The sequence below is a fragment of the Primulina tabacum genome, chromosome 12 (genome assembly GCF_025594145.1).
Source record: "Primulina tabacum isolate GXHZ01 chromosome 12, ASM2559414v2, whole genome shotgun sequence".
NCBI classification, from domain to species: Eukaryota; Viridiplantae; Streptophyta; class Magnoliopsida; order Lamiales; family Gesneriaceae; genus Primulina; species Primulina tabacum.
Window position 1 is genome coordinate 17572175 of NC_134561.1, and position 14474 is coordinate 17586648.

At 32.9% G+C, this 14474-nt stretch overlaps 1 pseudogene; it reads right to left on the minus strand.

The window, feature by feature from the left end:
* Positions 1-9737: 9737 nt before the first annotated feature.
* LOC142521202 (uncharacterized) lies at positions 9738-13977 on the minus strand (annotated as a pseudogene).
* Between the last annotated feature and the right edge of the window lie 497 nt (positions 13978-14474).

Here is a 14474-nt window from a genome sequence, read left to right on the forward strand (position 1 = left end):
AAATTTTTTCTTGAGTTCATGTTTCAGGCGAATATTTGATGCGGGATCAGGAAAAAGACCGGTGACGATGTAGACGATTTTGTGAAAATTTGGTATATTATGGTTCAGTCAAGAATTTAGTATTTTTAAATGATTTATGAATTTTTTAGCATTTTAAAGCCTAATTTAATTTATTAGGTGATTTTGAAATTTTTAAGCTTTTCAAAATTCCTAAATTTAGTAGTGAGGAATTTTAAGTCTTGAAAATGATTTTTTTTATTAAAATTTTTTTTGGGGTTAAATAATTAGATTATTATTATTTTATTCCTAATTATTTAACTAAACTATTCTTTAGCCCTAATTAATTAATTAAGCAATAAAATTTCCACCTAATCTAATTAACAACTCATGCACGCACACACATACACGACACAAACACACACAAATTCCTTGGCTTTCGTTTTCATTTTGAGAGGAAAAACCTAGGGTTCTTGAGCCTTATTCCAGCATCCACCTTCCCCTACGAATTCGCAGCAAGTTTTCGGCCATTTTTCTTCAAGAGATCACGCAGCAAACGTCACCCGATCGTCCCCCGTATTCCACCGCCCCGGTATTCGTCATCTTCAATCGTTTCAAAGCAAAGGCATGCATAATCTTTTATTCAATGCATCGATCTTGTCATAGTAGATATTTTGATGTATGTTATGCGTGAAAATTCAGTTATTATGTGCAAAGTTTGAGCAAATACGTTTTGAAACAATTTCAAACAAATTTTAGATATAAAAAATCGTGTTTGCTGTCATTTCGAGTATTATGTAATTTTGATTGGTTTTCTAAAAATATTTTCAACAAAAAAATTGTAGTACGTTGCGTTATCTTCGATTTGACAATAAATTCGTAATTTTTGGAGAAGAAACGAGTTAGATATAGCCTTTTTTGGTGTGACTGCTCAAGGAAAGATTTTTTTTAAGAACGCAGAAAGTTGTTTTTTTTCAATTCGAGTGCTGCGACTTTTTGGCCGATTTTCTGGTAATGATTTCAACATATGAATTGTATTACATCATGTTATCTTCGATTTGACAGTAAATTCGTATTTTTCTGATAAGAAATTGGGGATATATGATTTTATCATGACATTGCTCAATGAAAGATTTGATTTTACATCACATAACCGTGTTTGCTATCAATTCAAGTACTGAGACTTGTCCGTCGATTTTCTGAACATACTTTCAACATATGAATTGTGGTAGTGGTATATTCGATTTGACAGTAAATTCGTATTTATCTGATAAGAAATGAGGGAGATATGATTTTTACCGTGACATCGCTTAAGCTATGAAAATTTGTGCATGTTCTTCATGTTTTCTCAATTTTTGTTGTAGGCTTCGTTGGAATCTTCTGAATCTTTGGTGTTGTGGTTAGGGCAGCATGTCCAGAGCATTCCAACAAAGCCCTCGACGTCTTTAAGTTTGTTCGACGTGCAAAGAAAATATTTTATGTTTTTGAGGTATGCTTATTGTCTTGTGACCAATTATGAACGGGTTTGGAAGTCGGTGAACGTGGCCAAGGACCTCTCCACCCCGGTAAAGCATGATCGAGTTTAGATCAGGATTAGAAAGCGGTAAATCATGACCAGGGACCAATCCACCCGGTAAAGCATGACTGGGGATCTCATTATGTGGTAGTGGACATCCCTGACATCCCAGTAATGTGGTTTAGTCTGATCAGGCGCATTTATGGTATGGGTCACTTGCTTTGAAACATATCTCTATGCAAAATGATGATGTTATGTATGTTCAAATATGTATGATGCAAGTTTGTTTATGAAAATTTTTACGATATGATGTCACGTCTATGTTTACGCAAGTACATTCAAGGTTAAGTATGTACGCTCTACTTTAAAATGCATGTGGTTTTATTATGTATTAGTTGTTATTCCCAGTTTATATATGTTGAGTCTTTAGGCTCACTAGACTTGATCGATGCAGGTGATGACGAGTATGAGGAGACGAGGGGCGGGGACCAACGAGCCGGCTCGGACTGCGCGGAGGCTAAACCCGAGAACCGCCCACGTTTTTAAGAATTTTATACATGTTTCAAATACTCTGATTTTTATGATGTTGTTTACGATATTTAAACGATTACCTTTTCGCAAACTTTGTTTGTAATTGTTTTATTTCAAAATATTTTTGGACTAGCAGATTATTTTAACGCAATTTGAAGGTTATTATTTATTTAAGAAAATTTTCAATTTTCCGCAAATTTCAAGTAGTTTAAAAATTACGGTTAAAAATTGTAGAGTTCGAATTATTTTACGAGACGAGCTCGATTTTACCCGAGAAGCCGTTTTTGGGGCAAACGAGGAGTTTTTAAAATATCAAAAATATTATTTTTGGAAACTAATTTTTATAAACTTTCATGTTTTAATTATATAAGAGTTATTGAGCCCAATTTAACTAAATTGAGTAGGTCCAATTGCCCCTATAATTTGAGGCCCAAACCAAAACCCATTATCATGCAAATTAAATTCTATAAAAATTAAAAGCTAGGTCTTTTGCACCATTCAGCAGCCAAAATCTTCACACAATTTCACCCACAAAATTCAAAATATAGGAGAGGAAGAAATGCTAGGGTTCTTCGTCGTCCGGTCGTCCATCTTCGCACCCTCGCCAACGATTGAATATTCGAGCGTTTTAAACGTAAATGCACGTTTCCTAAACCCTTTTACGCATCATTCCGACCATAATATGCATGTTTTAAATTTTTTTTGCATGAAAAAAATTTACGTTCGATGGTTTAACGTTTTGTCAACTATTTTCAAAGTTTTGAACGTTTTAACGTATATATGAACGTATTATGATTCCCAACAAGTACGCTGCAAACATATTGCAAGATATGGATAGATATGAACAATTTAAGAGGAAACGAGAGCTGGACAATAAGCTAAGTGCTGAACGTGAGTTGCAAGGAGAATCCTAGGGTTTTGGGATTGTTCACACACGATTCAAAGGGGCGGCTTGGTGCATGGCTGCGCAAGGCTCGGCTAGGTGGCTGGGCTGGATGTGGTCAAGGGTAGGGAAGAGTCCTATCAGGGCTAGGACTCAAGTTGCGGCACATGGGGAGAAGTCCACGCGAGTTGGGACTCATCCCCCATGCTCGGGTAAGGCAGCTGCAGCCAAGGGGGCTCGCGGCTCGGGTCTGGTTCAGTTCAGGGTGGTCCAGGAGGGTCTACAAAGGGTGTTGTCCGTCCTGGCTCAAGGGTGGCTCGAGCAAAGAGTCCTAGTCGAAATAGGAAACTCATAGGCGCATATGGAGGGCTCTCGCGGCCTGTTTCTGTGGAAGCATGCTCGCAGCGTGGTTCAGTGGCTTGGGCTAGATTTGGTTTGGTATGAGCATGGTCCGAGGAAGGTAAGGGTCAGAGGAGATCATGGGTTATGTGGGCACGTGAGTCCTAAACCGAGTAGGAGTCCTAGGATGTCAAAGAAGCTGTCGCACAACTTCGGGTCTATGTTCATGATGATTTGCGTGAGTTAGGGCTGGGTCCTTGGGTCAGGGCTGGTTAGGAGGGTTCCTAGGTGGGTTTGTTAGGGTTTGGCTTGAGGTGGCTCGGGCGTGGTTCTATAAAATTGAGAGATGGCTCGGTGGGTTCATGCAAGGGTCAAAAATTGAGTTTAATAGAAAATGCCTTGATTTGTGGGTCCAAGGGGGTGACTCACGACTCACAAGGGTAGTTTAGGAAATAAAAAGTCTATTTTTAAAATATGGGAGGAAAATAATAAAGTTTGAATGGAATCGGGAATTAAACGCCTCACGAATAATTAAATAGGAAATTAAATCGAAACCCATGAGTTTAGGTTAAATAAAATAATTTGAAAATTAGATTTAATCTTAAATAATTATTTGAGATAAGCCCATGTCAATAAAAGTAAGAAAATGTCAAAATCAAGAAATTATATGTCTAGGGACAAAACAGTCATTTTATACGTGAGTAATACGAAATAGGTTGGCAGCGTCTCGAAAGGTCATAACACATGTTAAATGATTTATTATGATGAATTTTATGAAAATATGATATTTTATGATTTATGGTAAAGATGCGCAATTTTTACCGTTAAAATGTTATTTTTGAAAGTCATGATATTTTATGCTTAAAAATAAAAAAGTATATATTTTAAGGGATGTGAATTGACTGTGATAAAAGATATATGATATGTCGGGGATCCGTTTTAAGAAGGAACGGTAAACTTACAATTTTATGGGAATGTCGTGAGATAAAAGGCCCAGAGAAAACCCGTTTACGGGAAAAGGCACCAGTGAGAGCTCGACAATCGTATTTCCATGGCTGTGCCTAGTGTCCGTCCCCATGGGCTATGCGGAGTTGAAGATTGATCAGTCCACCAGAGGATAAAAGCTAGTCACTTTCAAGAATCAAACTTCACCCAAAATGATAAATGATTGAAAGCTTTACGATTAAATGATTTTATGATTTACGATTTATTTATGCTTAAAAGCTATTTTAATAAAAGTATGATTTTTAATGCATGTGCTTGTATATATATTACTCTCTAGTCATGTTTAGAACGTGTTGAGTCATTAGACTCACTAGGTTTGAATGTTGTAGGAGTTGATGATAATGAGGGAGGCGCTGACGCTTGAGTGGATCGAGTGCGGTAGTACGCACCCGAGGGACATTTATTTTTCGCATTAGCTTGTTAGATAAAAGATTTAAAAATTTATTGTTAATGATTTTATTAGAGATATTTTATTCTTTATTTTATTGTTAGTTAATCTTTTTAAAGGCCGACGTATGATTTTTGATTAATTAGCGATTTAGGGATTTTTATGCACTTGATATTTCAAATGTTAAATTATTATAATTTATGGAAATGATAACTTATTTTAAATCCGTAATTTTCGAGTTAATGGGAAAAAATGTATATGACGTTTCAGTGACATACTAACTTTATGTACAATTTTTTTTAATTAAAAATCAGCAAATTTAAATATGATTTTCAAATTTACAAATTTAATTTCTAATTTTGTCATAATAACATAAAAAAACTGACTACACAAGAACGTAATGCTTGTAAAGAGACACTAGTGTGTGTATTTGTGTGTGTGTACATATATGTGTGTGTATTTGTGTGTGTGTACATATATGTGTGTGTTTGCGCTAAACTATGTCTTAATGGATAAATTTTTCCAGAGGCTAATTACACCAATTTCTTTTTGAAAAGTCTAACAATTTGTTTGAATGCTTAAAATTTTGGATTTAAATTTTGAAGTAAATTAGATTTGGAATTGGATTTGAAAATCCATGGATTTAGAATTTCATCTTGTTTTTGTTTGAAATTTAAAAATTATATTTAGAATTCATTTATTATTTTAAAAAAACAATTAATTTGAAATTTTAAAATTTTAATAAAATAACTTTAATTTTCTTTTACATAAATAAATATTTTAAACATATTATTCACATTATTAAAAAACTGAAAAATTAAAATTAATTTTATCGTATATTTTTATATACCATTTCAATTATATATTTGTGTTATATAAACTACATAAACTCTTATATAATTTTATAAATAGAAAAATAAATTATTATTAAATAAAAAAATTGATTCATAACAACTATAAGAATAGATCTCAAGAATCAAATATGCAAAATAAAAAATAAATAAATTTTTCATTTAATTCAACAATGACATATAAATATGGTAGAAGGATAATAATTAAACAATTTTGTTATAAATACTTTTTTAGGTTTATTCAAATCCAAATCCCATCAAATCTGACCAGTTTTGAGAAGATTTGTTTATTGATACCCCCATAAGGATCCGGGTCATGGATAACCCGGGATATTAATTGGATAGCCCATATCAGAGCCAATATATCGGGCACTTTCCTCATTAGCCGGGCATTTCTTCTCCTCCTGGATAATCAAAAGCCCGGGCCCTCATACAAGCACTCAGATACCTTACCACCTAAGCTACCTCGAGAATTGCACCACACTCGAGTGTATTGATATGGTCAATCTTATATGTTAGAACAACATTTCTTTGGCGTAACATATAAGTCATCAGAAAGTATGGGCGGCCGACTTGACATATTTAGTAGGTAGGCACTGAAAACAATGTACCTACCACATTTTTTCCTATAAATAGCAGGTATGCATGTCATTTACAGATTCTGAAATCTTTGAACTCTCAAACTCTCACATATATCCTCACATATATTGCTTGTGTTCATCTTCAACCTGCTGACTTAAGCGTCGAAGTGGCTACGCCGGACACTCCTCTGGCGCCCATTCATGAGTTCCTTTCTTGTTTGTAGGTGTTGTCGAAGCCATTATCTTTACTCAAATTCCTAAATACTAAATTATTGATTTGATCCGATGGAGCCCCTTACCCGGCTCATCCATTTCATCAAGATCACATCATTGGCGCCGTCTGTGGGAAATTGAGACTAAGGCGTTGATATGGCTCCAACTAGAAAAACTAAGCTGGACAATTCTCGGGCTCCTGTAGATGGTGCACATACTTCGGGACAAGGTGGTGATCCTCCCACAGGACCTAACCTTATTACTATGTCTCCGGAAGAGCTGGCTCGAATTGTATCTGAGGCAGTGCAAAAAGCTATGGCCCAGAGAGACCCCTCTCATCATGTTACCACTTCAGGGAAGGAGCAGGAGCAGGAGCAGGATCAAGGAAGGAGGGAGGAGGAGGAAGTGAGAGAGGAGGACGGGAAATCTAGTGCTGGGTCCAAATACCCAAATGTGGCGGAAGAGTTGTTGGAATTAAGACAGAAGATGAAGGTCTTGGAAGGGTGTTGCGACTTTGATTGTTGCACTCCCAAGAGCAGGTTGTCCACAAGTAGTATAATTCGGTGAGTCCGAATATCGTATCCACAGGGAAGCTAAGGTAATTACAAGTCCACTACAATGCCTTTTTATTTATTTTTTCTTTTAGTTGTTTGAATTTTTAATTGGTAACTTTTAATTGTTCAAATTTTAATTTAAGTAGTTGAGATTAAAGGATCCACTCTTGGTATTTTAATAAAGTTAACATTAACGAACATTATTGAAATCCACTTAATAAAATAGTTTCAATATATTTAATAATCATATTTATATTATATTATATAGTATTATCTTATAAGTATATAATATATACCAAAACTTATAAATGTTGTCAAGTATTTATTGTGCTATATATATATTTGTAAACACTAAATCAAGGTTCCCACTTTAAATGGTTGGTAAAACCAAACTAACATTTCAATGGTACCAAGAAATTAATATAATGATATATTTATATATAGTAAATCAAGGTTCTCACTTTAAATGGTTGGTAAAACCAAACAAACATTTAAATGGTTCCTAGAATTTAATATTATAATATATTCATATATAATAAATCAAGGCATCCAATTTAAATGGTTGGTAATACAAAACTAACATTTAAATGGTTCCAAGAACTTAGTGTAACATATAGCAACAATAAATCAAAACTCCTACTTATAAGTAGGGTATAAAAATGCTTAAAGAAATAAATATATCATAAACAATAAATAATGATTAAATAATATAAAACATAGATTCTTATCTTTTAGTAACTTTATTATCATGCCAAGAGTTTCACCTTTTCATCTCAACTTTAGGAAATTAGCTATTCATTATTCAAAGTGTAAAACTTTGAATATGAAATTAACATGCTAATTATATTTAAATGAAGAAATAAATGAAAAATATAGAGAGAAATATTATGAACTCAAAGGTTTGTTCATAGAATGAGGGATATCTCAATACATTACAATGCACCCCTATTTATAGCCAAATTTGGGGAGACAACCACAAATAAAATATTATTTTTTTACACATAAGTCTTCATTGATGTTCCAAGATATTATATTATATTACACATCACTTTTGAAAATCTTCTTCTCCGAATTTGCTTCTTCACATAAAAAGAAACATGTGGATAATTGAGTTGTCTAGTTGTGATATTTTTTTTCAAACCATTTGACCAAGTAATTTGAGAGATAAGGTCAAAATACTAGAGCATGGTAAAACTGCCACTCCTTTGGTAACTTTATTTGTTGCTTAATTTAATCCCAATTGTGAGAGGATTTTTATCTCATGCTTGCCACCAATATTGTAGATATTAACATCAACTTTCTACAGGTCCAAGAATCATCTTAATCCTATTTGCAACACCAAGTTTATTCTTGTTTTATCGAACCTGTAAAAATAGTAAAAACTTGTAATTACACAACAACTTATATTTTATACAATTTATTATAAAACATATAATATTTAAACATTTAATAAAACAAAAACTATATATTTATATTATAAAACATTTAATTAATGTAAAATTTTTATGTTTATCTCACCTCCCAACCAGCTTATTGCTAGTCCCTAGCAATTTAAGCGTTAATGGCAATACAAAACATATTGATTAATTTAAATAGAAATGTAATCAGAACTATCAAAGTGTTTAAATTAAATTTGAAAACTTTCAAAGTTATATCAAGATCATCATAATTATAATTTATGAAATAATTTGAGATGATCAATTCAAACCTTATTTCAGATAGTTAAATGTACACGGCCTTCAGAAATTCCTAGTAAGAGTCTCAACTCCATATCCTCACAGGTTAATAAATGTTTCAATTTATGGCAAAGATTTCTCTCATGGAGTTGGAATATAGATAAATGCTCAGAAAAATGGTTTACAGAATGCAGACAGACAAACGAGCCAAACTAATCAAAAGATAGAAAATCCATTGATTCAAAATCTAGTTGTTCTTATTATATTTTTTTCCTGATATATTTTTTTTCAAAACATCATGGAATCAGACTAAGTTTATGCTTCTTGACCACATATTTATTTAATTTGTACAATAAATTTCTCTCTTTCTTTTTTTTTTATGAGAGATATATGGGTCGTAGCATATAACTTAAAAATTACATAGATCTTCAATATCTTTCTTTTTGTATTTTTCTCCTTTTTTTTCAGGAAATATCATTTTTTTTCAAAATAGGAACTCAAGATCTAAACAATAGATAGTCTCTCTCATGATCAACAAAGGCTCGAAAGCTGTTTTCTTAGTCATCTCCACTCACTCACAAAATATGTGTGAGTTTAAAATTTTAGGCACTCTTATAAGGTATATCTTGGGTCATATACTTTAATATCTGATTTTATCACAATGGTTAATCACTCAAAAAGATTTCATAAATCATATTTTTATATTGATCAGAGTATTAAAATTGCCTTTTTTTTTCAAATAAAAATTTAAACATTCTTAAATAGATTAATGCATGTTCTAATTTAAATCTTTCAAACATGTAATGTATGACATTTTTGCAAAAATTACTAAGATACAAACAATAAACAAGTTTTATTTTAAAATAATATATATGTTTTTTTTAATTTTTTTTATAAGTTTGTTCTTTCCACAATCAGAATATGACATTGTCCCTAATGTCAAAATAACTATTAATAAAGAGTACATAATGAAAGAGATATCACCTGGAATTTTATTGAAGATAACAAACTTAAACAAACATAAACCGATTCACGACTTTTGAATCAATGATCCAACTTCCTTTTCTTACTGCTTGATTGCGACCAATTGATCTTTATTATCATCGGATCACGCTTATGAACAAAAGCTTCCAAATCATCAATTAATTGGTCGGCAGTCGAAGCACAGATGAGCATCCGTCGTGAATTTTCTGAAATGAAATTCTATTCCACATCTTTATCAAGAAATGTCAACAAATTGTCATAATAATTATTGATATTCAACAAGCCCACGGGTTTATTATGGATATTAAGTTGTGCCCAAGAAACAGTGTGAAAATTTTCTTCTAATGTACCAAAACCACCGGGTAGTGCGATAAAAGCATCAGAATTTTCAATCATTTGAGTGATTCTTTCATACATAGAAAAAACTTTTAATTCCTCCTCAATCGTAACACCTGTAATATTTCCTTCAGCTAAAGCTGTAGGAATAATACCCAAAACCTGACTACCTCCAAGATGAGCAGATGTTGAAACAGATCCCATTAACCCAATATTAACTCCCCCATATACCAAGTGAATTTTTCTCTCAGCCAATATCTTTCCAAGATTATTCGCTGCTTCTACAAACACTTCATTTTTTCCAGGACTCGACCCATAAAATACACAAATATTTTTCAATGTTTGTGCAGAGGATGCAGCCATGTTTTTACTTTCTTTTTTTTGTCTGCGAAAATAGAGAGAAAGATGAGAGATTTTATAGGGGTAATATGTTATCATGACAAAACTATGGGTCAAAGTTGTAAACAGAATAAATAGTAAAAACAATAATGACACACATGCATATAAATAGTAGTGTGATTGTGGCTCAAAATTTTCCTCTGGTTTTACGTACAGAAACGGCTTCAACGCCTTCTATGAGTCGAGGATATGCTTCCCATCCAATTTTCTTATAAATTGGCAAACATGGTCTTTTTTAGTCGGATTCCCAAGACTATGACGCTCATCTTGGAATTGTTTCCATAAACGGAGAAGTTCAATATGCACATGTCCACTAGAATGCGTCTCAACAGTCAATAAGATGTTATCTAAAGACTCCTTACTCAGCCCATTCTTAATGAAACCAATTTTATCTTCTCTGTTATTGGAAACACATCCCAAAGATCTGCATCGTTTGTCACAAGTCCATCTTGCACACTTATGACAAACCCCTAAACTTTTGGCCCTTCGTTTTTTTGCATAAGTGCTTTTTCCTAATCCAGGCAAATACCGAATGAGCAATAATTGTGGAACTTCTCCTCCTAATCGGACCTTAGCTTCTATTACAAGACGAATATCTTCTGGAATTCCTTTTTGCATTAGCAATCTTAATCTTTCACAACTTCCTGTATAAATTTTTCTTAGAACATTTTCAGAAATAGAGGGAAAATATTTACAAATTTTTGAGAGAATTTCATCCATTTTGAAAAGAAAAGAAAATATTTTTTTTTAATTTTTGTATCAGCAATTGTGGGAAACTGATTTAACCGATTATGAGAGTCACGGAGTACCGTTATCCGCCATTTAACCGGGAAAATAAAAAGATTAAGAAAACTTGAAATAAAAACAAACAAACTTAAATGCAACACCAAAAAAATAAAAAAAAATCAAGGATCAGAAAGGGAAATAAACTCTTCTTGAAAGATTTCATTTTCTAAAAATTGTTTAAGTCTTTGTCCATTTACTTTAAAAATATCACCATTTTTAGAATTTTCAATATCCACAGCTCCATAAGTATACACATGCTTTATAACATATGGGCCTGTCCATCTTGATCGTAATTTTCCTAGGAGTATGTGAAGTCGAGAATTATAAAGCAAACTTTTTTACCAATCTCAAAAGATTTTCTAAGAATTATTTTATCATGAAATGATTTGATTTTTGCTTTATAAATCCTTGAATTCTCATACGCGTCATTTCTGAGTTCATCAAGTTCATTAAGTTGCAATTTACGCAATTTGTTGGCATCATCCATGTTTGAATTTAAAGTTTTGATCGCCCAATAAGCTTTATGTTCTAATTCCACAGGCAAATGACAATGTTTGCCATAAACCAACCTATAGGGAGACATATTCAATGATGTTTTAAAAGCTGTTCGATATGCCCAAAGTGCATCATTAAGTCGCAGAGACCAATCTTTTCTATTTGAGTTAACAGTTTTTTCCAAAATTTGCTTTATCTCCCTATTAGCTAATTCAACTTGTCCATTTGTTTGAGGATGATAAGGAGTAGTTACTTTATGAGTAATACCATATTTTTTCATTAATGAAGCAAATGGTTTATTAACAAAGTGAGTTCCCCCTTCACTTATCATGGCTCGAGGAATTCCAAATCTACTAAAAATATTTTCTTTTAAAAATTTGATGACGATTTTATGATCATTTGTTCGACATGGAATTGCCTCTATCCATTTGGAAACATAATCAACTGCAACTAAAATATACAAGTATCCAAACGACGGTGGAAAAGGTCCCATAAAATCAATTCCCCAACAGTCAAAGATTTCAATTTCAATGATACGATTCAAAGACATCATGTTTTTTTTTGAAATCGCACCCAATTTTTGACAATTTTCACAGATCTTGCAGATTTCGTGGGTGTCTTTAAACAAAGTGGGCCAATAAAATCCACACTGCAAGATTTTTGCAGCTGTTTTCTTTGAAGAAAAATATCCTCCGCATGCTTCCGAATGACAAAATTTAATGACACTACTTACCCCATTGTCGGGTATGCAACGTCGAAAAATTTGATCCGGACAATACTTGAACAGATACGGATCATCCCAATAAAAGTTTTTTATTTCATTCAAAAATTTTCTTTTATCTTGAGAACTCCATTGCGGTGGCATTTTTCCTGTCACAAGAAAATTTACTATGTTAGCAAACCAAGGTGTAATAGTAACTGAAAATAGATGTTCATCAGGAAAATTATCGTTAATTGGTGTCATTTCACAAGATGATCCTGTTACTATTCTCGATAAATGATCGGCTACGACATTCTCGGTTCCTTTTTTATCTTTGATCACAATGTCAAATTCTTGGAGCAACAAAATCCATCGTATCAGTAGTGGCTTTGCATCCTATTTTGTCAACAAATATCTAATAGCAGAATGATCAGTAAACACAATAGTCATTGATCCAATCAAATAAGAACGAAATTTATCTAATGCAAATATTACAGCAAGTAGTTCTTTTTCAGTTGTGGAGTAATTCATTTGAGCATTGTTTAAAGTTCTACTTGCATAATATATCACATAAGGCTTACCGTTTCTTCTTTGACCCAATACTGCACCGACTTCTTCATCACTTGCTAGTTTGGAAGAAATTACCACCGGATATGTTTCATCTTCTCCAAGAAATGCATACTTCAATTCTTCTGGCAAGGGTTTTAACTCCAATATTGGTGGTTCGTCTTTGTTCTCATATTTTGCATCAAATTCTTTCTCTGATCCTGGTAACGAGTGATACCTGATAAAATCATCAAGATCAATTTCAATATTTTCTTTAACAGTTTCAATTGAACAAATATCTAATTGATCACGAGTACTCCCTTCTTGAATGTTTTCTTCCACAAGAGTTTCAATAAGATTTTCATCTTCACTTTCATCTCCTTTGTCATGTGGTTGCTTACAAAGATTAAAAACATTGAGCTCCAAGGTCATGTTACCAAATGACAACTTCATTATTCCATTCCTGCAATTTATAAGGGCATTAGAAGTTGCTAAAAATGGACGACCCAGAATTACAGGAATTGCATTACAAGCTTCGATAGGTTGTGTATCTAAAACTATGAAATCGACAGGATATACAAAGTTATCAACTTGGACCAATATGTCTTCTATCATACCTCTTGGCACTTTAACAGGTGTATCGTCAAGTAAAAGTGTTACCGAAGTAGATTTTAACTCGCCTAGATTGAGTTCTTGATAAACCGAATATGGAAGTAAATTCACAATAGCTCCAAGATCAAGTAAGGCTTTTTTAATCTTTCGTTCTCCAATAATACATGAAATAGTAGGACAACCAGGGTCTTTGTATTTCAAAGTATTATTATTTTGAATGATTGCACTTACTTGTTCGGCTAAAAATGCTTTCTTTTTCACATTCAATTTTCTTTTCACAGTGCACAAGTGTTTCAAAAATTTGGCATATGATGGTACCTGTTTTATTGCATCTAATAAAGGAATATTAACTTTTACTTGTTTAAAAATATCATATATATCAGAATTCAAATTTGATTTTTTTGTATTTTTCAATGCATGAGGGAATGGTGGTGACACTGTCTGTTGAACCTCCTCTTCGCAAGTTATGAGTTCCACTTCCTTACCCTTTGGAGTTGATTTATCATCATCTTCACAAGGTTTAAGAATGGATTTTTCCACAACCTTACCACTTCGAAGAGTAATAACAGATTTTACCTGATCCATCGATTGAGTTCCAGAAGTTCCAGTTTCTGAATGACGATCCTTGGGATTAGGCAGAGGTTGGGAAGGAAATTTACCTTTTTCATGAACATTAAATGCAGATGCAAATTTAGCAAGAGTATCTTTCAAATCTGTCATGGTTTGAGCAGTTTGAGTATTGATAGACTCTTGCTTTGCAATGAAAGAATTCAATGTATCTTCCAAATTTCTTTTAGGTGGAGGAACATAAGGTGCATAATTTTGAAAATTTTGTTGATTTTGGAAATTTGGTTGTGAAAATTGTGCAGCATTATCATTCCTCCAACTAAAATTTGGATGATTTCGCCAACCTGGATTGTAATTTTGAGAAAATGGTTCAAAATTTGGCCTTTTGAAATTGTTCAAAACATTGGCTTGTTCATGGAGACATTCTTTAAAAGAGGGTAAAAGTAGGACAATCTTTTGTAAAATGATCACTTGTATCACAGATGTGACACACAATTTCTTGAACAGATTTTAAT